The sequence below is a fragment of the Crotalus tigris genome, unplaced genomic scaffold (genome assembly GCF_016545835.1).
Source record: "Crotalus tigris isolate CLP2741 ecotype Arizona unplaced genomic scaffold, ASM1654583v1 scf7180000024506.1728113, whole genome shotgun sequence".
In the NCBI taxonomy this organism is placed as follows: domain Eukaryota; kingdom Metazoa; phylum Chordata; class Lepidosauria; order Squamata; family Viperidae; genus Crotalus; species Crotalus tigris.
This window is the reverse complement of record NW_024100677.1, coordinates 60,453-85,293: the sequence shown is the minus strand read 5'-3', so window position 1 is coordinate 85,293 and position 24,841 is coordinate 60,453. Positions and strand designations below refer to the sequence as shown.

The following is a 24,841-nucleotide window of genomic DNA, read 5'->3' as shown; positions in this document are numbered from 1 at the left end:
TTGTGATATGTTGCAATACATCATGTGACATTGTGAGTTTGACATCCCTGCTCTAAGGCAAAATAATAAGTGTTTCTTTGAAACTTTGAATTCTAGTTAAAATGTTGATAGGTTTAAATAATATTTGCAGTAATTTCCTCTATTAAGACATTATTTCATTGGATTTGAAAAATGGCAGTACAGAGAAATAAGAGTACGGAAATGTGATAATTTGGGTTTACTTGATTATGATTTAAGTGCTATAGATTCTTGTTTCCTACTATTGTATTTAGAAATATAATTTATTTTAATATTAAAATAAATAGCTTCTAGGTTTTCTCCATCACATCCTGCACATATCAGCAAGTACCCATAAAAACAAATTAATATATTCTGATTTGGCATTGAACTGTGATTTTAGAGAAAGATTTGAGATGGTGGGCTGCATTTATCAGAAATCCTTTTGCATTATTGTAATCCTTTTTATTGTAATAAATTATTTTTCTTTTTATGGAAGTAAATGATCATTTATATTTATGGTGAGAATGAACTATAGGAATATTATATCCAGACAGACTAATATCGCCATATTAAATATACTCCATTTCATAAGAGTATGGGCACTACGAATTACATTAATGTTGGCTTTTGGAGATTTTTCTCCACATAAGGAAAGTTTCACATTCTTTTGTCAACTATCAGATTCTAATCAGGCAAAATCACAGCACCGGATTTATTTACAAAACTCTTAAACAATCCCATATCATATATAGTTAGATTTAAGAATGACATTAAGTCACAATGTGTTTGCTTGATTTTGTTTTGCACAATATGTAATTTAGAAAGCATAATTATATAGCTTAGTATAATATGTCAATCCAACCTTTGTCACTTATTAAGCAAGCTATAGATACATTAAGCCAAGGATTTGTATGATATGTAAGCCCAATCAGTAAACAAGCACACCTGTATGGAAGATGGATTCTTGAATACAATATCAACTATACAGTAATTATAGATAGATTGAGTTTATCTACAGGGCTAGGAATCAAGGCTATAAGGAAGCTACCTCCTCTGACCTTTCTTTAATCTGACGTAAACATAGACTGCAATTTCATTGCAAAAGAAAAAAGAATGTTCCATTTTATTGACTGATATTATTTGAACTGACTATAATTGATTTTCAGAAAGTAACAATCAAACAAGAAACAAACAAGAAAGCAAATGTTTCATTGTATGAAATAATATTAAATAGTAGAGAGTGAGGATTGAGGGAAAATTCCAGGGTTTAGGTATCAGGAAGCTTTAGTTAAGCTCTGGTTAGTAAGAGGGAATCATTCATTCTTATCTCTTACACTTTATTAAACATGGACAAAGAACCAGGGAGATCTCTTAGGTTGGTTTCATTCAGTTTTTTTTTAAATGCTGCTCCTCCTCCTCTTTCAGTCTGTATTCAAATACAGATGGATCCAGCATTATGTGGATTTTAAAAATGGAATTACAAAATAACACCACACTAAAATGATGATGATAAAGTATAGTATATATTGATATAGTGTATACTGATATAGTATATACGTATGTTCCAGAGCAAATGGAATAAAATCTTTTCAGATTTAGTTAACAAGAGTCAGCATGCTGATCTTACAAAAGATTAATGAACTATATTAAGAATACTGAGAAACTGAAGCCGATTTAAGGACAATGTAATCAGTTAATGTCCTTTGGATTGTAAAAATGAGGCAGTGACAGGTTTCCATTCTAGGAACATCCTTTTTATACGAAACTCCTCCTCGCACTAGGCAGTTCTTGCCAGCAGAGCAGCAGAGCAAACATGGTTCGTGTTTATATTCCAAGAAAATGAAAAATAACACCCTGCTCAATGAGCGTGAACTACAAACTGATTTTTAGTAACTTTTCCCTACCAATGTATATAGCAATATTACCACTGTAGGTAAACTATACTTACACAAATAAAAACTATAAATGTATTGTTACATCTGCATTTGGCATAGATAGGCTCAGATTCATCTTTTCTCACTTGGCTAGGTTAACACCTCGCACTATACCTTAATGTGACTTGCTTGATTTTTGCTCCATGCGCTGTAATCCCTAGTCATTGTTATCTGTAACCGGGGTTAGTACAAGTTGTGAATCTTGTAGGCCTTCCTATGCAGAAATGAGCCATCAATCAGTCTTCACTAGATAACCAAGCAGTTACCAGAAAAGGGTGGGGTTTGTATGCAAGATCAACTTAGTTTTCTCAGAGGAAAGCTGAAGGAAGGTATAATGTTATGTAAGAATAACCTTGAGGGACAAGGGGAAGAAATGCTGCCTAGGAAACAATCAGATAAGAGAAAGGTGAGTTCCCAGTGCTTTAATGGCCAGAGGATGAAATTTAGGAAGGACACGACATAATTCATCAGACAGATAAAAATGGCAGCAGGAAATCTGTACCTTCAGACTTGCAAGATTTCATTAATGTAATCTTACAATAAAGTAGAATTAACTCATCTAGTTGTATTTCCTGTCTGGTTTACCTGAGAGGGCTGACAGAAGCCAGCCACACCAGTATGACCACTAAAAGAGATATACTGACTGACTGCAACAACTCATACTTATGACAGAAACACTTTAATACAACACCTCTGAAACTCAGAAACCTTGACTTTGTTCGGATAATATACTAAACGGCAAACTAAGAAACCATATTTTAGTCTAATATGTTGTGTGAATCCAGCATGAACCAGTGTGTCTTGTGAACCCTTAAACTTAATCAGATTAATTGTATGATTAAGTAAACTATCTATTGGCATGTCATGCAAATGCAGCCCTACATTTGTCTTGAATCATAGATAGTAGGGTACAATAAAAGTTTAGTAATACATATATACACAAATCTTCGGCCACTATCTAGCACAACTTTTTCCAAACCCATGCTTTCTGGATGAACTGAATTACAACCCCAGTCACATCCCTGATTTGCATAGATCTAACTGATGGGATCTATATTTCAATAAAACTGGAGGACATCATGCATGGTCCCTGATATTGAGAAATTTACAACAATACAGTAAAAGCACAAAATGTTCAACATTTTTGCCTGTATGATTCAGCAGTACTTAGAACATCCCAGTACTTTATCCAAAACCTGAAACAGTTCCGATATCTAAAAATCTGGGAGATAATTGAAAAACTTTGTTTTATGCTGAAGTAAAGGAACATGGTTCTCACACATTGGCTAATGATAGGAGTTGGAATTTAAGTTACCCGAAAGAATTATACTGAGAATTTTCCCCAATGCTTTTTACCACTATGTTAGGGCAGAACTTGATTATTTCTCCTATACACCCATCTTTAAGAAGACTTTCAGAAAGCCTGCAACATAGTCGAGTGCTGATCTTGTGTCTGTCTATGAGAGTTTTGCCTGGTGAAATACAAATCAATCCACCTATTTCTCAGAGTTCTTTGTTTGAGCACAACTATCCTTTAAGTTGCAGACTTGAGCTCCCCCCAACTCAACTGCAAAAGGGCCTTGATTTGACAGACATCTTCTCATGTTTGAGAGATACTGCAAGAAACTCAGAAGTCAAAGTGTTCTGAGGCATTTGTGATGACGCACAGCTTTCTCCTACCTTTCCATCCCAAATGGGAAGGGAGAATATTTTTCTCAGTTTCCATGACAACAGTGTCTCCTCTGTCTCTTATTAGATGCCATCAGCTGTTTAATTTTTTAAGCCAATCAGAGAAGCCTTTAGAGGGTTACTGGTTTCTGAGGCCATTCCTACTCCAAGGGTTACTTGAGGTATCTGACACAAAGGAGAGACTGAAAACCTTAAAAGGGTTTTTATTTTCCTACAGTTTGACATCATTTTATTACTATTAATAAATTGCTATTAATAACCAGAAGAGGCCTTTTTGAAGAGTAAAGTTTGCTACCAGAGCTCGTCTGGTTTAAAAATAAATCAGTTGCAACATTTTGAAAGAGTTCATACTTTATGTTTCATTTTACAATGAATTCAATATGAACTTTGATAAAATGGTTTTTTAAAATCTTTTTAACTTTGATAAAATCATTTCTGGAAGAAAACTTTAAATCCTAAATTTGTATCAAAGCCAAAGAATGCAGTTGCACAGCTTGCTATGGTGAAAGTCTGGGTAGTACCTCTTGCAGGTATAGAACAAAAATTGTAAAATAGTATGTTTGTAACACTAAAACTGTTCCGTCTGTTTTCAACTAATGGAAAGTTTATGTAAAAACAAATAAAATATCCAGTGGGAAGCCTATGAAAATTAGAAATCAGTATTACAAGCTCAGAAGGAGGCTAAACTTAACTAAATAGGATGATCTCTCAACCATTCTGTTATCAGTAGCAGAACTGATTCTAGTAGAAGTAACAGTGGGTCTTAACTAACACACTAATAATAATAATAATAATAATAATAATTTTCTACCAATCCATCAATGGAGAAACTGCAAGGAATCAGTCAGTACCTGACAAGGAAGAAACAGTGCAGTTCTGGAAGCAGATATGGGATAACCCAAAGAAATACAACAAGGATGCGGCTTGGTTACAAGAGGTGGATGCAAATAAAACAGAAGTTGAAATGAAAGAACTAGTAATAACAACAAAAATGGTAGAAAAAAGAGCAAAGAAAATCAAAAATTGGTCAGCACCAGGTGAAGATGAACTGCATGGGTTTTGGTTGAAACATCTAACTGTTATACACCCACTCATTGCCAAACAGTTCAACAATATAATACAAGGAGGAGAAATTGAAAAGTGGCTAACAACTGGGAAAACCTACCTAATAATGAAAAATCCAGCAAAATGGGCAACACCAGGTAACTACAGGCCAATTACCTGTTTACCAACAACTTTCAAATTACTAACTGGTGTGGTAGCTGATGCAGTACAACAGCATCTAGTTGAAAACAATCTCTTTCCACCTGAGCAGAAAGGAAACCGCCCCAATAGCAGAGGAACAAAAGATCAACTCCTAATAGACAAAATGATCTTGGAAAACTGCAAGAGAAGGAAGACCAACATGAATGTGGCATGGATTGACTACAAAAAGGCATTTGACTCTCTGCCACATGACTGGATAATCAAGTGCCTAGAAATAACAGGAGTAAGTAGAAACATCAGAAAATTTGTGCAAAGATCGATGGCACAATGGAAGACACAGTTGCAGATCAATGGTGAGAGGCTGGGAGAGGTTAATATCAAGAGAGGGATATTTCAAGGAGATTCATTATCACCATTACTATTTGTTATTGCACTGTTTCCTCTATCAACAATACTGAATAACTCAGGACATGGCTATCAAACATCAAAAACATCTGCTAGACTATCCCACCTCCTTTACATGGATGATCTGAAGCTGTATGAAAAAACATCATCTGAAATAGAATCGCTGCTCAACACTGTCCGTATATATAGCCAAGATATTGTAATGGAGTTTGGCTTGGACAAATGTGCCACACTTACTATCAAACAAGGAAAAATAATGAAAACTGAAGGAATCAAGATGCCCCACGAAAATAACATTAAGAGTCTGGATGAGGAAGAGTACTACAAATACTTGGGTATCCTTCAAGCTGACAACATCAAGAACACTGAAGTCAAGAAAAAGATTAGAGGTGAATACATCAAGAGAGTGAAGAAGATATTAAAGTCCAAACTCAATGGAGGAAATACCATAAAGGCAATCAACACCTGGGCAATCCCAGTCATTAGGTACACAGCTGGAATAGTGGACTGGACTCAAGCAGAACTAAAAGCAATGGATAGGCAGACCAAAAAAATAATGACAATGAATCATGCCCTTCATCCACGCAGTGACATTGATAGACTTTATCTACCAAGGCAAATAGGTGGCCGTGGAATGCTACAAGTACATCAGATGGTCGAAGAAGAAAAAATAGCTTTGGAAGAATATCTGAAGAACAATGATGAAGATGCACTGAAATTAGTATATCAGGAAGGTTTACTAACTACTGGAGAGACCAAACTGGCCTACAAGAAAGACCAAATGAAGAACAGAATAGAGGCATGGGAAGACAAAGCACTACATGGCCAATACATGAAAAAAAATAGCTGGCAAAGCAGATAATAATAAAACCTGGCAATGGCTAAGATCAGGAAAATTGAAGAAAGAGACCGAGGGACTAATTCTGGCTGCACAAGACCAAGCCTTAAGGACAAATGCATACAAAGTCAAAATTGAGAAGACAGCAACAGACAGTAAGTGCCGCCTATGCAAAGAAGCTGAAGAAACAGTGGAACACTTGGTAAGCTGTTGCAAGAAGATTGCACAGACTGATTACAAGCAGCGACATGACAAAGTAGCAACAATGGTGCATTGGAAGATCTGCAAAAAATATCATTTGCCTGTAAGCAAAAAGTGGTGGGATCATAAAATAGAGAAAGTCATAGAAAATGATAAAATTAAACTGCGCTGGGACTTCAGAATTCAAACAGACAAGCACCTGCAACATAACACCCCAGACTTAACAATTGCCGATAAGAAAGACAAAAAAGTCTGGATAGTGGACGTGGCAGTGCCTGGAGACAGCAGAATAGAAGAGAAAGAACTGGAGAAGGTAACAAAATACAAAGACCTACAAATAGAAATAGAAAGACTGTGGCAAAAGCAAGCAAGGGTAGTACCAATAGTCATAGGCTCCTTAGGAGCAATCCCAAAACAACTGGAGCACCACTTGAACACCATTGGCATTGACAAATTCGCTATTAGTCAACTGCAAAAGGCGGCCTTATTAGGAACTGCTTCTATCCTGCGACGATATCTGTAATACCATCAAACATCCACATCTGCCTATCCCAGGTCCTGGGTAAGGACTCGATGGGTAGACAAAATGCCAAATCCAGTCTGAACATCTTGCTGACTGTGCGATGATCCATAATAATAATAATAATAATAGCACAAGACCAAGCCTTAAGGACAAATGCATACAAAGTCAAAATTGAGAAGACAACAACAGACAGTAAGTGCCACCTATGCAAAGAAGCTGAAGAAACAGTGGACCACCTAGAAAGCTGCTGCAAGAAGATCCCACAGACTGACTACAAACAGCGGCATGACAAAGTAGCAACAATGATGCATTGGAAGATCTGCAAGAAATATTATCTGCCTGTAAGCAAGAACTGGTGGGATCATAAAATAGAGAAAGTCATAGAAAATGATAAATTTAAACTGCTCTGGGACTTCAGAATTCAAACAGACAAGCACCTGCAACATAACACCCCGGACTTAACAATTGTCAATAAGAAAGACAAGAAAGTCTGGATAGTGGACGTGGCAGTGCCTGGAGACAACAGAATAGATGAGAAAGAACTGGAGAAGATAACAAAATACAAAGACCTACAAATAGAAATAGAAAGACTGTGGCAAAGGCAAGCAAGGGTAGTACCAATTGTACTTGGGTGCAATCCCAAAACAACTGGAGCACCACTTGAACACCATTGGCATTGACAAATTCGCCATTAGTCAATTGCAAAAGGCGGCCTTCCTAGGAACTGCTTCCATCCTGCGACGATATCTGTAATATCATCAAACACCCACATCTGCCTATCCCAGGTCCTTGGTAAGGACTTGATAGGTAGACAAAAACGCCAAATCCAGTCTGAACATCTGGCTGACTGTGCAATGATCAATAATAATAATAATAATAATAATAATAATAATAATAATAATAATAATAATAATAATAATGCTGGAAGGGACCTTGGAGGTCTTCTAGTCCAGCCCCAAATATAAGAAAAAATAGAACAAGCTGGCCGATGGTAATTTAAATTCAGCAGAGTCATCAGTACTAAAGAAATATGCATGTTAATAGCTATATCAAATTTTGCTAATTAATGTAATGCCACAGTTCTGACAGTCTCTTTAAGTTAGCTGCAAAAGTATTCAGGGAATAAGTAGTTGCAATAATTATAACAGTGCAACTGAAATGTTTTTGTAGGAAAAACAAGATTTCTAGACATAATATTTAGTGATACCTAAAGACAGTAATTCTAGGAAAAATGATCATTCAGAACCTCTGTATAGTGGAATGTTATTTCACAAGATATGCCTCTAAATCAAGAAAGAATGACAGGATTTTATTTCTTTCAATAAAAAAAGGAAAAAATATTTCCATTTAAAATAATGTCTTAGTTTAAAAACTGTCACAAAGAAGCAATAACAACACTGTATTTATCACAAGCACTACAACTTTTGACACCTTATCACAAAACTCCAAAATCCAAATACTTGAAAAAGAGAGACTTTGCCAGCCAACTTGGATGTTTTTGGATGTTATGCTTGGAAAAGTCTCTGTGTATTGTCCTGAAAAGGTATTTGAAAAATGCATTAATTAAACAGCAAAAGTTAACAAGTTAGATTTTTTTTCTGCAACAAGTAAAAAAAACCCTTGACATTCCTCCAGGCAAGACCTTCTGTTTTACTTCTGTTATTAAAATTAACTTCTGCAACTGAATGAAATGGGATCAGTGCTGTGCCCATAATCATTTGAGGATGAGCTGCATGCTGGTCAATTTAAAAATCAAGGATAAGTCATGAAAGCAGATGCTGACAGAGTACAAACTCCAAAATCCAAGCATGCACAAATGCAGCCGCTTGTATGTTTTATAAGCTTCTAATGACAGTACTAGATCCTCAGCCAAAGATTAAAAAACAGGAAATGAGAACCCTTTTAGTTACCTTTAATCTTTATATGTGTGGCTTTGTCCCCCACTCCCTTGCTTTCTCTTGCTTTAGTTGCTTTTGCATTTTTTATTATATTCACACAGTTAATCCCTTCATTCTGCTCTTGTTCATCATTTGGAAATTACCCCCACAGACAAAACCACAGCCCTAACCCAGATTGTATGTCTTGTGTCAGATGTACTGTAAAATCACTGGAAAGGAGAAATCTGCAGGGTCCTAGAGCTCATTTTGTCTTGCAAATTATGTGACATTATATAGAGTTGAGATGATTTCTCTAAACTAGCTATACTCATCTCCATACACATGGAGGATTCTGAGATATTATTGAAACAAAGCAGCTGAAATTAGAAGCTTTATCCCTGTTTTTTAGAAGTAAAATAAATATGTTAAACTTTCTTCCAGTTAGAGCAATTGGAATTTGAATGATGAGCATCCTTTGCTCAAAGCAACTTTTATGGAGATTTCTCTTAATTTTATTTCCATAACAACAATCCTGCAAAGGAGTATTGACTGAGCAAGAATGATCAGCCCAGAGTCCTGCTCTATGGAGTAGAGAATTGGTCTCTGATAGAAGGCCACCTGAAGAGACTAGAAACATTTGAAATGTGGCTGTTACATATAAGCTGGGTTGACAAGATCACAAATGAGGAGTTGATAAGACGCCTGGGAAAGCCAAGGGAAATCATCAAAACAATTAAAAAAATGAAAATTAGAATATTTTGGACATGTGATGTGACACCCAGAAAAATACGGCATACCCCATTTAATCCTCCAGGGAAAGATTGAAGGCAAATGAGGTCCAGGCAGAAGAAGAACATCGTGGCTTCAAAATCTAAGGGACTGGTTTGAACAAAACTCAGCAGCACTTTTTCGTGAGGCTGCTGATAAAAACAGGATCGCCAACATGATCGCCAACGTCCGTTAACGGATATGGCACAAGAAGAAGAAGAAGGAGAGTCACCCAATATATTTCCATGGCTGAAGATGGACCTGAAGCTTTGTCTCACTCAATTCTAGGCCAACAACTTAAACAGATGTTACACTTGTGCTCCTGTGTGCTGATGCATTTTTTTTAAAGTTAAACCAAAAGTGGTGCGATGGTAGGCCTTTGGATTTATATGAAAAGAGGTATTTAAAAATATATTGGAAAATGTATCCTTTTTTGGCAATTTATATCTAGTTAGCTGGCTGCATTCTGTTCATGAGAACGGAGACCTGTACAAAAGCTGGAGTCACCATATTTACCACCACCTTACCCAGTGATGTGCCATGGCACAAAATGGCACTTTACAGTTGGTGCACAGTCAGTGACTGAAGATGTCACTAGTGATCCTTAGCAAAAGAGGCTATGATCTCTGTTTTGCCATAGTTAAAGTGTCAGTGATCACAGCTGTGTTCTGTCATTTGACATATAATAGGTACTTCCTTCCTGAACTGTTTTTATTCCTTTAAATAGAGGAAATGACTTTGAATTTTTAGGCTTACTATCACTACACATTTAAGTCTACAACTTTCAGAATTCTGAGTGTGGGGGCCATTTCATGATTTTAAAGGATTGTCACTGATTTACTTATTTTCAAGAACATGTGAATCACCTCTCAGTTTCTTTCATTTGGGTACTATCAAGAACCTTCAGAACCAGGATAAGAGGAACATTGCCATCTTCTGAGGTTTATCCATCTAGTGTGTTTTTATTTATATGTTGCCCATCTCACTAGCCAAAGCAACTCTGGGTGGCTTATAATGCAATAAGACAAAGATTAAAAGATAAGAAATGAGAACTTCATTTCAAATAAAACCAGCACTCATTGATTCCTATCTCGTTGGCACTCCAGCCTTTGTTCAGGTGTCTCAAGAATCTTTCACTGCCAAATATGGATCAAATATCAGGACAACCTTATCTATCCCAGTGTAGAGTCTCCTGTTTTACTGATAAGGTCAATTTTTATAGAAATAAGGGGAAAAGCTCCCAGACATATTTCTGATAATTCTTTATCTATTAAATGCCTGTCAATATCACCACTTATCTTGAAAACGTGCTGCATAAAAGTTCAATGTCATTACTGAGAAAATACAATATTCTTTCAGAAAGTTCACGTGAATTTACTACTTAATCTGAAAAAAAAAAAAACAGATCTGGCTTGCTTTTGTGCCTTTGAGGTATATGAAAATCAAATAATGCCTTTTAGTTTCCACAATAAAGTTTCCACCTACTGCTTATTAAAGGTATAATTTGGTATTCTGAAGAAAAGTTAGCAATCTACTCTACAGCCATGTTTCTTTAGGTAACATAACATACAGGTTTGGTTATTAAAGGTTATTTTTCTATATCTCTCTTGGTTAATCCAAGCAGAGAATTCTAATAGATCTTAGTTGACTACAATATTACCCTTGCCACCCACTTAAATGTGTAGATAAGATAATGTAAATATTAGGTTCTTCAGAGCTTCTGAAATGAAAAGTAAACAGAGAAAAACATTTATATTAATGAAGAATAGGAAATCATGAGTCCTAATTTATTCAAGCACTATTGTGAATTTTTTTTATGTTTTGGCCCTGTTGCAGCAATATTACAGCAATGTAGGGCTTTCTTTGAAGACATGTATGGATAAGATTGTAAATTTACACTGCAAATTTTACCACATATATAATAATAGATCAGTGTCCAAAGCAAGATGATGACATGATAAATTTTAGGTTTGATTTTGAAGACCTGGATTTAAATTGCTCTTTAATAATAAAAACCATTAGCTGTCTTTGGATCAATCATTAGATGAGTTCCTTCACTGTGATAGGCATAATAGGACTTCTTTGATTGTAATATAGTATGTTATATCAGCTTAGCTATTTTGATTACCTGTTTTATAATTTAACAATCATAACAATCTAATTACCAGTGAAATGTTCAGTTTACCATGGTTAAGCAAACCATGATTTAATTCAAAGTGTTATCTCAGTCATGACTTCCCTCTTAAATTTCCTCCTAACACAGCTGTGATGATAAATGTAATATTGCCATGCACCTTACAAATAGGATTCCTCAACATTTTTATAAATGACTGCATAAAGAAATGTAGGCTATGATCATCAATCTCTAGATGGCCCATAACTGGGAGATATGTATTTAGAAGAGAGAAATAAAATTTGAAACAATCTTGATAGACTGGAGAAATGAGATGATAAAGATAGATTGGAATTTTACAGGGATCACAATTGGCATCTGTTCATAACCATGAGATTGCCAAAACCACAGAGCACATATTATGACATAACAAGGGCAAGTCCATCTTTCTTTTCATACTTACATTGCAGCATGACATGCCTTGCCAGTGTTTTCATCACAACCTATATATTGTCACTCCCCACCCCTGCATATGGCTATGAAGACAATAACAATGTTCTTCACTTAGGTAACAGAAATCTAAAATAGGATGGAAATAGAATACTGGCTAGGCTTAGTACTTCTGAAAAACAACTTAGAATAATAATCAAACTACAAACTGAATACAAGTCACCTGTATGTTATGGCTACATACAAAGTAAATGTGGTTTTAGGCGTTTCCACATCACAGGATGTAATCATTCTATTTTATTCTGCTTTGGTGAAAATGTTAATCAAATATTACTTCTAAGTATCACTCTTTTAGAAGGATCAGGATTGCCTACAAAGATAGAGAGGGTGTAAAAAAATTCAAGTTGGTGGCCACAGTATCATGACTGAAGCTTTGGGACTGATCTTCAGCATTGCTAGGCAGATTCAGGAAAAGATTAGGCCTAAAAGAGACAAAGGCATTACAGAATGGGTGAGAGGGATTATACATTTCTGGAGTGAGCACCTCTGTCTTCCTTTCAGCTACTTCTTTCTCTTTGCCTCTGCCAGTATAAATGCAAATTCAGATCCTTTTCTAACTAGCAGCTCCTCTACCCTGGATTCTTCCAGTGCTGCCCATTGATGCTTTGATTATGCAATTGTCCTGCCAAAAAGTCATCAAATGTGATGTTTCTTTATGTTTATGATTTATACAGGACTCAATTGGAGAGTTTGAGATGACAATATATATTTATTGCTTTTCTGGCTTTTCTCATTCTTTCTCTTTTTGCCTTTAATTTTTTTAATAGCACTTGGACTTGGGTTTGGAAGCACCCACCCTCTCCCTGTCTGGATGGCGGAAAGCAGCTCCATTCATCCAAAATAATAAAATCTCACACTTCTAGGCTAATTTTGATGACATAAAAATACAACAGGTGGCTTGCTGTAAGTTGTAACCCAATAAGTAGTTCAACTTCATATGTAACCAAGCTTCAGGATATGTAACTACAACAATCATGACCCCTTTCCCACTGTATGTCTACCTCCACTTATTTCTCTGCTGTTTTATTTTATCCTGGGCTGATATTTAGACAATAAGCACTTGGGAAAGGTGCCTATCTTCTTGGATTCTATAAACTGCCATCAATACCAAGCAGGAATACAAATAGATAAATATACCCCAAGGATAGCATTAGTTTCAGTCTGAAAAACACTCAAAAGCATATTAAGCAAAATAGGCTTGTACATTTACATAGCTTATATTGATGTGTATCTACCATGCTCACACTCTAAAAGGTGGTCAGTCAGGAGTACATGATCAGAGCCCCATCCCTTTTCTGCAAATGTTACATGTAAAAAATGGCATGGCTTCATGCTTCTTGATTTTTTTACATATATTCCTTCATTCATTCATTCAGTTCACAATAAGACTAAAGTATTTTTTAAGAAATTATTCTTTTCATCCCTGAAACTTGCTATTTAAAAATATAATCAAACTTCTGTTGCCTCGGGGTAAAACACTCACCCTTGCTCATTTCTTTATGCAATATTTAAATCACACTTGCACATTTATACTGGCCTTCAAAGTAGATTATGCAGTTAGAAATAATGACATATTATATTAAAACAGGAAAGCAGAAACAGTAACCATTAAAGCTGTGAATGATTAAATAATGGATAAAAGAATAGTAATCATAAATTAAAATCCACTAAAAGGGTTGTCAGTTTGTGAAAAAAATGTTAAAAATTAAAATAAAGGCATGTTATAGTTTTGTGCCAAGGATTTTCATGGAAAGGATGAACCCAACTAAACACAGGTAAGAGACTTTCTTAAAAATTACTTCATGGTGATAAGTGTAGCAAAACATAGCTATTTTTCAACCCCTAATGAGCCTGCAGAGAGTCTATTTAGTTTAACTCAGTTCATCCTGGTAAGGAGAGCCATGGCAATACTTAGAGGGGTGCTGTGAGGACTATTCTAGGTATCGGTTGAATAAAGTCATTTCTCTCAGAATTTGACTCTAGCTCATTAGGTCCTATAAAAGTGACTGGGGGATAGTCTTGCTTGGTTTTCTGAAAGAGTTTCACCCAGTTAGTCATGAGGAAATGGGCAAGGTCTTTGGAGCTGTGAATTCACCCATCTGCATTTTAGATCCATGACCCTCAAGAGCTTCCAGGAGATGACACGTGATTTGGTCCACACAGTTCAGTTTTGACATAGATGGCCTGATTGGCCCCTCTTTCAAACCAGGGATCCTCTCTATCCAAAATGTGCACTTTGCTATCTTCGAAAGAGTGGCCTTTGTCTTTTAAATGCAGGTGGACTCCTGAATCTTGTCCTGATGGGTTTGAACCTTTTTGGGGGGGAAATTCCAAGACCTAAACCTGGAACCTTTGGTATGTAAAGCACTCCTCAAGGTTACAAAGATTTGTGGGGTCTCAAAAACTCCTACGACCATGTTTTGTAATAGTTAATAAAAGAAAAGAAATCAATATGTAAATTTCCTTCTTGCAGCTTTGTGCAGTTGGGATGTTTCAGGCTATAACTCCCAGAAGAAGCTTGGCTGTTGTCAGATTAGGAAAGATTTTATGTCTCTGTCATTCCAAGTCCTGTCTTAAAAATGATGTGTCTCCAGTTTCATATTAACAATGTCTATGCATTAAATCCATACACTCTACCTTTCGATTGACTGTTAATTGCAGAACTTGTGGCTAAAACAACTGTTTGTTCTAGATGTTCACTTTCTTCCATCTTCCCTGTCATTTGTATCAACTTACTTAATGAGAATGTCTGAAGAACTAAAAAATGTGCAAAATCTTCATCACCCTTTGGTAGAGCCAAATAATGATTTTACCTATTTATTAATTTATTTCAGAGACGTATAAGGCATAACTCTGGGTGGATCACAACAACAGTGACAGGAACATTTTAAAAAACTACTAAAAACCAATATCAAGGTGTAACAGTGGATTTGGAGTCACTCATTTAAAGACATAAATAAAACATAGTAGTTGCTATGCAAACATTAAATGTACATGTGCCTGCTTTATTATTGGTAATCACAAAGTTATATTATTTCCAGTTGTATTGTTTCAGCTCTCCATAGTCTTTTTACTGTCTTTCATGGATTGACAGTCTGTCATAAAATTTTACCATTAGATTCTGAGTAATAGTGCAATTGAAAGCATCACATACAAAATATTTGTATTTATTGAAATAGAACTGGTCTGCAAAGCAGTTTTCTGACTAAAATTTCTCTCGTTTTGTGGAAACAGGATGATAAAAGGTTTAGCAAATGATCCATTTCAAACTACATTTCTCAAATTGTCTTTGACCTCAAATTCCCAAAATGTGTGTGAACTGTCAAATGTTTTATTTCTGAAGTATTATTTCAGAAGAACCTATTTCCACCTGGCATCTTCCAGCTATACAGGTAATCCTTGACTAACAGCAGTTCATTTAGTGATCATTCAAAGTTACAATGGCATTGAAAAAAAATGACTTATGACCATTTTTCATACTTTTGCAACATCCCTGTAAGTCACATGATTTACACTTGGATGCTTGACAACTGGTTCATATTTATGAAAGTTGCAGTGTCATGAGATCACTTTTTGTGACCTTCTGACAAGCAAAGTAAGTGGGGAAGCCAGATTCACTTAACAACTGTGTTACTAATTTAACAACTGCAGTGATTCACTTAATAGATGTGGCAAGAAAAGTTGTAAAATGGGGCAAACTCACTTAACAAATTTTTCATTTAACAACAAATTTTGAGCTCAATTTCGGTCATTAGCTGAGGACTATCGATATTGGAACTACGGCTCCCATACTTCTCAGCTAGCATAACCTGGAAAGCACCAGCCTAGGGATGGCTGCCAATGAAGAATAAATACACTTTATCTACTTGGGCTGTTAGCTTTTATCTTCCTTCTCTAAGTTGCTATAAATATTTCCATTGGGCCATTCATTTTTGTTGTTTTATTGTGAAATTGTTACCGCCTTACCACAGGTCATGTACTGCGCAGCAGAAAGCAGGCTGTAACATTTCATTAGGAAAAAAAAATCAAATGAATTTTAAAAACAACAGCATCCAAGAAGCTCCGTTAACTTTGTCTGCAGGGAGATATAAAAAAGAAGACAGAGATTCTCCGAGGTGCTGGAGCTCAAAGCATTGCATGGTTAGTCGAGGTTAAAGAGCAGCGGCATCTTTTTTGGTTTTGTGAAAGAGCAAAGAGTAAATTAACAGGGCTCTACTGTATATTCTTAGCTCTTTCTGCTGGGAATTATGCACTTAACTCCCATTAACACTCTTCAGCATGGAGATGATACCATTTCCCTTAGTCTCAATCACTGTCAGTGGATTCCCTACTGGGAGACGATGATAGGTTTGAATAAAAGAAAGCAGGAATCTGAAGAGGGAGAGCCTTTTGTATCAAGAGAGAGAAATGAAAGGGGAAGTGGGAGCAAGAAAAACCAGAGCATCCTCTTGAATAGAGAACACAGTGAAAAACCACTTGTCATGCCACTGCACTAAACAAATTACACATCTTTATTTCCAAGGCAACTGAGCAGCATGTTTCCAAGAAATACTATCAAAGAAAAATGGATGAGATCAAATTTGCTTCTAGGGTCAAGCAAGAGATGAACTAGACTGGGATTTCCTTCCTATTTTCATTTACTCATATTACAACATTCAGGGTTGTGCTCTAAAATCCAGCAAATCATTATTAGGTCCATACACGATACGCTAATGTCTATCATTGTGCAACTGGGGAGGGTGTGTGTGGAGGTGGAATTCAGCATTGCAGATATGCTCTGAACACAAATATGCATTGCCTGAAAATGTTTTCTGTTCCTTTGAAAACAGAGTCTCTCTGCAAAAATGGAGAAATTCAATGGAGATAGAGAGCACTTATAGAAGCTGTGCATGTATACTATAAGATCCTCCCTCCTGCAGGTACTTGATACTGGGCCAAGATAGCTCTAAAACTAAATGCTTTGTATAGTTAACAAGGCATATTCCAAAATCCCTTAAAGCCTTGAACAAAACAAAACAAACGGCACAACTTATTGTTAATGGAGGTTTGTCGGAGGTTTTTACAATAGAGAAAGGTACTAGACAGGGGTGTCCTTTATCGCCATTGTTGTTTGTTTTAACATTGGAAATATTATTGATCAAAATTCGAGAATCTCAGGAAATTAAAGGAATATATGTTAATAAAAAAGAATATAAGTTGAGAGCTTTTGCGGATGACTTGGTTGTTACTTTGTCGCAACCTGATTATTCTGTAGTAAACTTATTACAGTTGATTCATCATTATGGTTTGGTTTCGGGTTTTAAGATTAACGTAAATAAGACTAAAATTTTACCTAAAAATATGTCGAGTCAGGAGAAGCAGATTTTGGTCAACTTGACGGGTTTTGAGATTGTTAATAAGGTAAAATATTTGGGGGTGATGCTGTCTGTTTCTAATGCAAAATTATTTAAAAATAATTATGAAAGGTTGTGGGTCAGGGTACAGAAGGACTTGAAGAATTGGGAAAAGTTGCAATTATCCCTCATGGGAAGAATTGCAGTGATAAAAATGAATATTCTACCCAAGTTTCTTTTTTTGTTTCAAATGTTACCAATTTTGAAAAATGAGATTAATTTAAATGAGTGGCAGAAGGGTCTCAACAAATTTATTTGGGCAGGGAAAAAACCAAGGGTTAAGTTTAAAATTATGCAAGACTTCCGTGAGAGGGGTGGACTTAAGGTACCAAATTTGAAATTATATTATGATGCGGTGGTCTTAACATTAATTAGTGATTGGGTAAATTTGACAAATTCTGAGATACTTTACTTAGAGGGATGGGATTTACTTTATGGGTGGCATGCCTATTTAATATTTAATAAAAAAATAGATTGGGCTTTTAAATCTCATATTTTAAGAATTTCTTTACTTAGGATTTGGAGAAAATATTATAAAAGTGATTTTAAAGTACCATTATGGGCTATACCTTGGCATGCGATAGAAGGAATAAAAAGAGGGGTTAAAATGGATATGGTGTCTTATAGACAGTTACTTAAATGGGATGGACAAAACTGGCAATTAAAATCACGGGAAGAGTTAGCACAAGAAAATTTTACTTATTCTTGGTTCCAATATAGGCAATTATTAGATAGATGGAAGATGGATTGTAAGGTGGGTTTTCTTAGAGAAGATGAAAACCTTATTAAGCAACTGAAGGATCAAAGACAAACCCACATTAAGAGAATTTATGGGGTTTTAGTTGAATTGGATTCAGAAACGGAACTAATTAAAGATTGTATGATTAGATGGGCGCAGAATTTTGGTGAGCCAGTTTCATTGGACACCTGGGAAACTATTTGGGTGAGAAATGTCAAATTTACTCAAGCACAGAACTTAAGGGAGAATTTTTATAAAATGTTTTATAGATGGCACCTTGATCCACAAAAAATGTCTTATATGTATCCTGACGTGCAACCTAAATGTTGGAGATGTGGTTATAAGGAGGCTTCTTATTATCATATTTGGTGGTCATGCAGAGAGATAAAAGCATTTTGGATTAAAATATGGTGGAATATCCAGAGAATTTTTAGAAGGAGGGTAAAATTTACTCCGCAATTATTTTTGTTAGGTATTGTTACAGATTGTGATACAAAGGAGGTTGTATTGATGTTAAACTTGATCACAGCCGCTAGGCTGTTAGTAGGACAATACTGGAAGAAGGAATCTTTGCCTACATTGCAGGAATGGTTTCTTAAAGTAGCTTATCTGGCAGAAATGGCAAAGATTTCGGCTTTCTTAAAGCAACAAACGCAAGAGAAGTTTTTTGCTGTTTGGGATAAATGGATAAAATTTATACAATTTAGATTGGGTATACAAAAATATTATATAGTTTTTTCATAAGTTTTATTTTCATATATATTATAGATAATTTTTTTATATATATAAATATAAAGTTCTTAATTTAATTTTTATTTTTATTTCTTAAGCCTATATTCTGCTCTGGGAAGCTCAGGGGGGGGGGAAGGGAGGGTTTTTTTTTTTTTTTTTGGGAGGGGTGGGGGATGGGGGGGTTTTCTTATATATGTATTGTTTAGTTTTATTTTTTTGTATATGTTGTCTTTTGTTTTGTATTATTTTTCCTTTTTTGTAAAATTTATAAAACTTTCAATAAAAAAGAAAGTCTCCTGAAAAAAAAAATATAAAAATAAAGCCTTGAACGTAAAATACAGAAGATAGCTATGACTGAAGAGTCCCAATAAGGACAAAACCAGTTGAGTAGTGCCTTCTACAGGTCAACAGTTAATATAACATCTAAAGTTTCACTTATATTTAAAAGTAGCTATCTAACTTTTAATTTGCCCACCAGAATGTACTTGTGCTTGTCACTGGAAGAACACATTGGTATATGTTAAGATATTTAGTTAAGATAAGAGAGAAATCAACTGTTTTAGTTATCTCGTTGGATGCCAAGAAAACAAGGTTATTCCAAGGATCTTGGATACCTGATTATTCCTAACAGCTTCTCTCACTGATTGTTTAATTTTATGAAATTTAACTGCAGGTATACTGAAGCTAAATCCATTTCTTTGCTAAGATACTTAAGAATAACTTGATATAAAATTAATTAATTACTGGAAGTAATTTAGTTGAATTTTAAAGACTATTAAATAGAATTTATCTTCAGTGAATCAGCTGAGCAGAAAATAGAGACAGCTGTAGGACTTCGAAATCTTCAAGCACATTTTGCTACATTGATGTTAGCTCTTCATTCTCTTCGGCAAGCCTGAATATGACAATTCCTCTCTTTTATTAGAGAATTAGTTCATCTAGATGAAATTTTATGCATTTCTATAAATAGTAGTAAAATGTAAAAAGACCTTTTAAATTCTGCTCTATAATTCCAATGGGTCTTGATCTTTTCGATGTTGGCAGCCATCTTGCAGTGCTACTGTAATAATTTTACATATTTTGAATCATTAACTTGTCTTAATCAGAACATTATTCTAAGCTTATTGCTTTAAAAGGGATGAAAATATAGTGCGCTAAATGCTTCTAAATAAATTTAGACATAAAGGTAGAGAATGGCATTTTAATAGTTCTTATTAAAAAGCTATCTAGCAACAGAAATGAAAAGATAATTGCCTAAGAATGTGGAGAGCTATGGTAAGACAGAAATGGGTAATTCTGGGCCAAATGGCTAAAAAACATTCCTCCAATTACACACGTATATCATGTTCTTTCAGAGGTGTGATGTCTGTGTTTCTTCATTGAAAGGCTGCCTTGTATTGACTATGAAGTTAGCTGGTGGCCAAGATCTTTCTACAAGAGTAGTTTAATTCATCTTGCTGTAGTTCAGTTGGCTGATAATTTGAAGAGAAACATTCTTAAATCTCTGAGGTAAGTATGATGTTGCCAGACTGTAAAGAAACACTTAGTTGGGAGGTGGGGATGATTTGAAGAGTATGAGCTTTTGGTGTGGAAAAGATGGATAAACTTTATACAGTATAAGTATGATATTAAAAGATATTATTTATCTTTTGAATAATTTATGTTTAAAGTTTAAAGTTTAAGACAATAAGTATTTTTTTATTATATATATATTGGATTTTTTATTATATATATATATTGGATTCTTTTTTTTCTTTTATTAATGTAATTTTTGTTTTAGGTTTACTTAAGTTTAAATGTTTTGTATTTTTAGTTCTTGTTAACCCTGTATTCAGCTCTGGGAAAAGTGGGGGAGGGTTTTTGGGAGGGTTGGGAGGTTGTGGGTGAGGGATATTATTGTAAAATTGTAAAACTTTTAATAAAAAAAAAGAGTATAAGCTTGTTGCTTTTAGAGGTTATTGTTGCCTTTTGTTGGCTTTTAAATGAAACTTGGCTGGTGTATTTGCATCACTGTAAGCTCTTTGGCAGTTTTGTTCAGCTCCTCACCAGTTCTTTGTTTTCTTTGTTGTAGTTTTACCACAGAGGAGAGAAAGGCTTCTCTGCAGGAGAAAGTGCTTCGCCAGGATGCTAAGGAGGGACAGATGCAGCTCACCTAGCTTTTGTAATCCTATACTCACTTCTGCAGAGAACATCCTACATCCACCCAAATAAGCATGTGAATTGGGCTTCTGGGAAGTAAAGACTGTTCTCTGAGCATATTTAATTATTTGTTTTCTTTAAAAATATTTATTTAAATATTTTAATGAAATTGTAAATGATTTCATGCACACATTTAGCATTAAGGGCTGATAGAGGCAATCAGCTGACAAGTTTATATAAGAAGTTACATTTATGCATTTAATCATTTGTTTGAAACATTCCATCTTAAATGTGTTGGTCATTTGTTTATTTTCATATGATCAAATGGAGTTCTTCACATCGCATATTTTGTAACAACAAGAACATTCAAATATGTGCTGACACAACTAAATTCATTATAAATTTCAATAACAGTCACTGTATAATGCTTCTGCACTATATCTGTGAATTGAACATGCAAAGTTTATAAAGGTCTGATGCATCAAGTATTGGTATGGCTGCCTCCTGAAGGGACAAAGGATGCAAAGAGATGCTCATATCCTGATAATGTGAGTAACAGGTGTATTCAAACAATCCAGATATTTATTATACTAGAAAATTTAGTAGTAGAAAACTACTACTTTCCTGTTCAATATCTAGTTTTGGAATTGAAAATAGGCTTATCATATCCACAAGAAATTTTACCTAATGGTGAGAAGGACATGGAAGTGATTTTGGAGCTGTCACTGTGTATTTTAAAGACAGCATTGAATCCAACAAACAAGAACTTTGAATTAAGGCAACTTCTCCCTAGAATTTTGGGTGAGACTTTATAGCAGTGCTTCAAAGATAGCATTGTGGTGCCATTTTTTAAAAGATTTGTTCACTGGAATGGCAACCAAAGGGCTGTTTGTATAATGCCACTCAACACTAAGCTACAAATAATGATTTACAAATCACAATGACTGGCTTCACACTATACCTTAAGCCACAAATGAAAGAATCACATTAAGCTTTGGTTCATCAAGGCCGTTGCAAAAGTCAAACATAACACAGCTAGCTTTAAGTACTGCAGCTCAGTGTGCTACATTTGATTTTATCTCTTGAGAAGGCCCATTTAATCTCTTATAGGTTATATTTCTTACATAGATAGATAACCACCAGTTAATTCCAGAAGAAAATTCTAGCCTTCCGGTTCACAGTGACTACTAAAGCATTTGAAATAAGTGTTGTCTTTAAACCAGCAATGTAAGCAGATCTCCCCCCTCCTTTTTCATTTTATTTTTATCCTGTTAGTATTCCCTTCTTTCTTGTTCCCCTCTCCCTGTTCCAATTCTTCTTCACTCTATGCCTTCAACAGCTTCTTTATGGATGTTACAGAAGAAATGGCTTCCAGATTAAACATTATTACAACCTGATAGTTTTGAAGTTCTGATTTTTTTCAACATTTCAGAAATTCAGTATTGCCCAAAAGGAATGTGAGATGAAGTTGGGAGCAAGGAAGGCCATAGAGGGACTTGTTAAGTTTACTCCTCTATTTATTTCTTTTTGTTCCTTTATTTCTCTCTCTCTCTAAAATGGATTCTAGAAAGTTTGGCTGATAGTCTTGAAGAATTCCAAAGCAATTTGTCCTTCTTGACTGAAAGGAAGAATTTGGCTCTGAGGGTTTTGTCACTAATTTTCTTCTGTCCGATGCTAACACCTGCACTGAATCTTCCTAAGAATTTGGCAACTTAGCACAGGAAGCTATTACTTAAATTATCTACTATCTTTCAGGGCCTTAGCAAAATCTACTGTGTTTCCCCAAAAATAAGACCAGGTCTTTTTTTTTTTTTTTTGCCTCCAAAAGAGGCACCAGGTCTTATTTGGGGGGGGAATGTCTTTTTTACTCACCACCTGTACCGACAGCTGTGCCCAGCTGGTCCACCTCTTCTGCAGCCGAAGGAGCAGCTTCATAACTCAGTTCTCGGCTGCAGTGGCCTTTCCAGAAATGCAGGCCTGGCTGCAGAAGACGCCTCAGAAGAAGTGGGCCAATGACGAGAGGCCTAGCTGAAAGGTAAGTGGGTGCAGGGTGCATGGGGCAGATCCACAACCTCACCCCTGCCCTAGCTTGGTTTTTAAGTTTGTGCCTCACCCCAAAACTAGGGCTTATGTTTGGGGTAGGGCTTATATTAGGCCCACCCCCCAAAATCAAACTTGGGCTTATTTTCAGGGTAGGCCTTACTTTCAGGGAAACAGGGTAGATAGCAATATCTACTAAAGCTATCTATAGTCCCCTATTTAAACCTGCAGACATCAATAAACTTAGAAGACAGCCTATTATAGGACATTTTCCTGGGAATGGAGTTCATATTTGACACTGACTAATTTCAGTGCACAGCCACTTTCAAAAAGAGAGGAGGTGAAAAGTTGGTCAAACTAAAGCTTGTGCATGCACATACACATAAAGCTTTCTCCTATGCTCTCAGCAAGAATAATAGTGGCTATTGTTCCATCAATATGACCCTATTTAACATCACATTCTCAACTCTCTCTAATAACATTAGTTATTAATTAACTAATTAATTATTCCCAAAGTGACCTTGTCTCATTTGAGACTGAATTCTCTTTCTGTATCATGCAGACTTCTCTGAAAGTCAGCTCCCTACTTTGTGGAAATAATGCTCTCTGGCCTTCCATCACTATGGCTGTTCTAATTTTCCCATATCTACATGAGAAAGTGAAAAAGAAACAAATTGGTGGAACAGCTAGGCATCCTTGAACCTGTCTATGATGGCTTTGACCCCACTGGTACTGTGAGGATTTTAAATGCTTAGTAAAGAAGCAGGAAGGATGGAAAGAAGGAACATCCAGGAAAATTAAAACCTGACCACTGGTCAACCAAACAACCATGCTACATAAATCCAGCTGTATGGTGCTAGCTCATCCATATCTGATGGCATTGTTGAGTAAACATGGCCAACAGCCATGGCTAGATTTGTGTAACATGCTAGATGTAAAATATGGTTGTCATTTTATGTCTCGGTGTGTTGTGTAACTTGTAGCCAGAGTGGGTAGTTTATGATCAATGTGTTATGCAAACCTAGCCAATTATATTAATCCAGTAAACCATGGCTGATCCATATTGTACAAACACAGTCATTATCTTAAGATACTATGAAATCACATCTATCTCTCCTCTCCATTTCTCATTAAGGGAATGTCACAACTGGTGTAAAAAAGTATATTTACATGGGACATTTTGCCACTGTCATATGCATGTGGACAACTTTTCTCAACTAATTTATACATACCAGGTTGCTGTTAACAATCATTAAGAAAAAAGAAGAGAATATAGTGGCCTCTGATAAAGCTATAGCACAGAATGAACCTGAGCAACTAAAAACATGACAGGAAAATTAAATGAATTTAAATCATGTATCAGATCATTCACTAAGATTTTTTTTAAAAATAGATTCCTTTTGGGGGTTTTTTTCTTAAGGGATTAATACTGTCAAAGAATCATTAACTGTAGACATCTTCTGTTGATTCAGGTAATTATCATTACACAAATGATCAGGGCAACTTTTAAAAGCAGACAAAAAGCACAATCTGTCATTGAGTTAATTTTAACTGTATCTTTATTAAAAAATACCTCCAGAAAGATGCCTCTCACACCAGCATATTCAGCGGAAGGTTGAAACTGAGCCAACTGATTCATGTGGCATCTTTTTATGCATGTGAGAAACCCAACTTTAAGGATAGGAGAAGGATAGTAACAGAAATCCCATTTGTTGAATTATTATAAAGTATGTA

At 35.5% G+C, this 24,841-nt stretch overlaps 1 long non-coding RNA gene across 1 annotated transcript in view; it reads right to left on the bottom strand.

The window, feature by feature from the left end:
- LOC120303744 overlaps positions 1-23,093 on the bottom strand; it is a 128,391-nt gene extending 105,298 nt beyond the window's left edge. The window contains exon 1 of the long non-coding RNA XR_005555525.1: positions 22,940-23,093. This is a non-coding gene — a long non-coding RNA (uncharacterized LOC120303744). The remainder of the gene's footprint in view (positions 1-22,939) is intronic.
- Between the last annotated feature and the right edge of the window lie 1,748 nt (positions 23,094-24,841).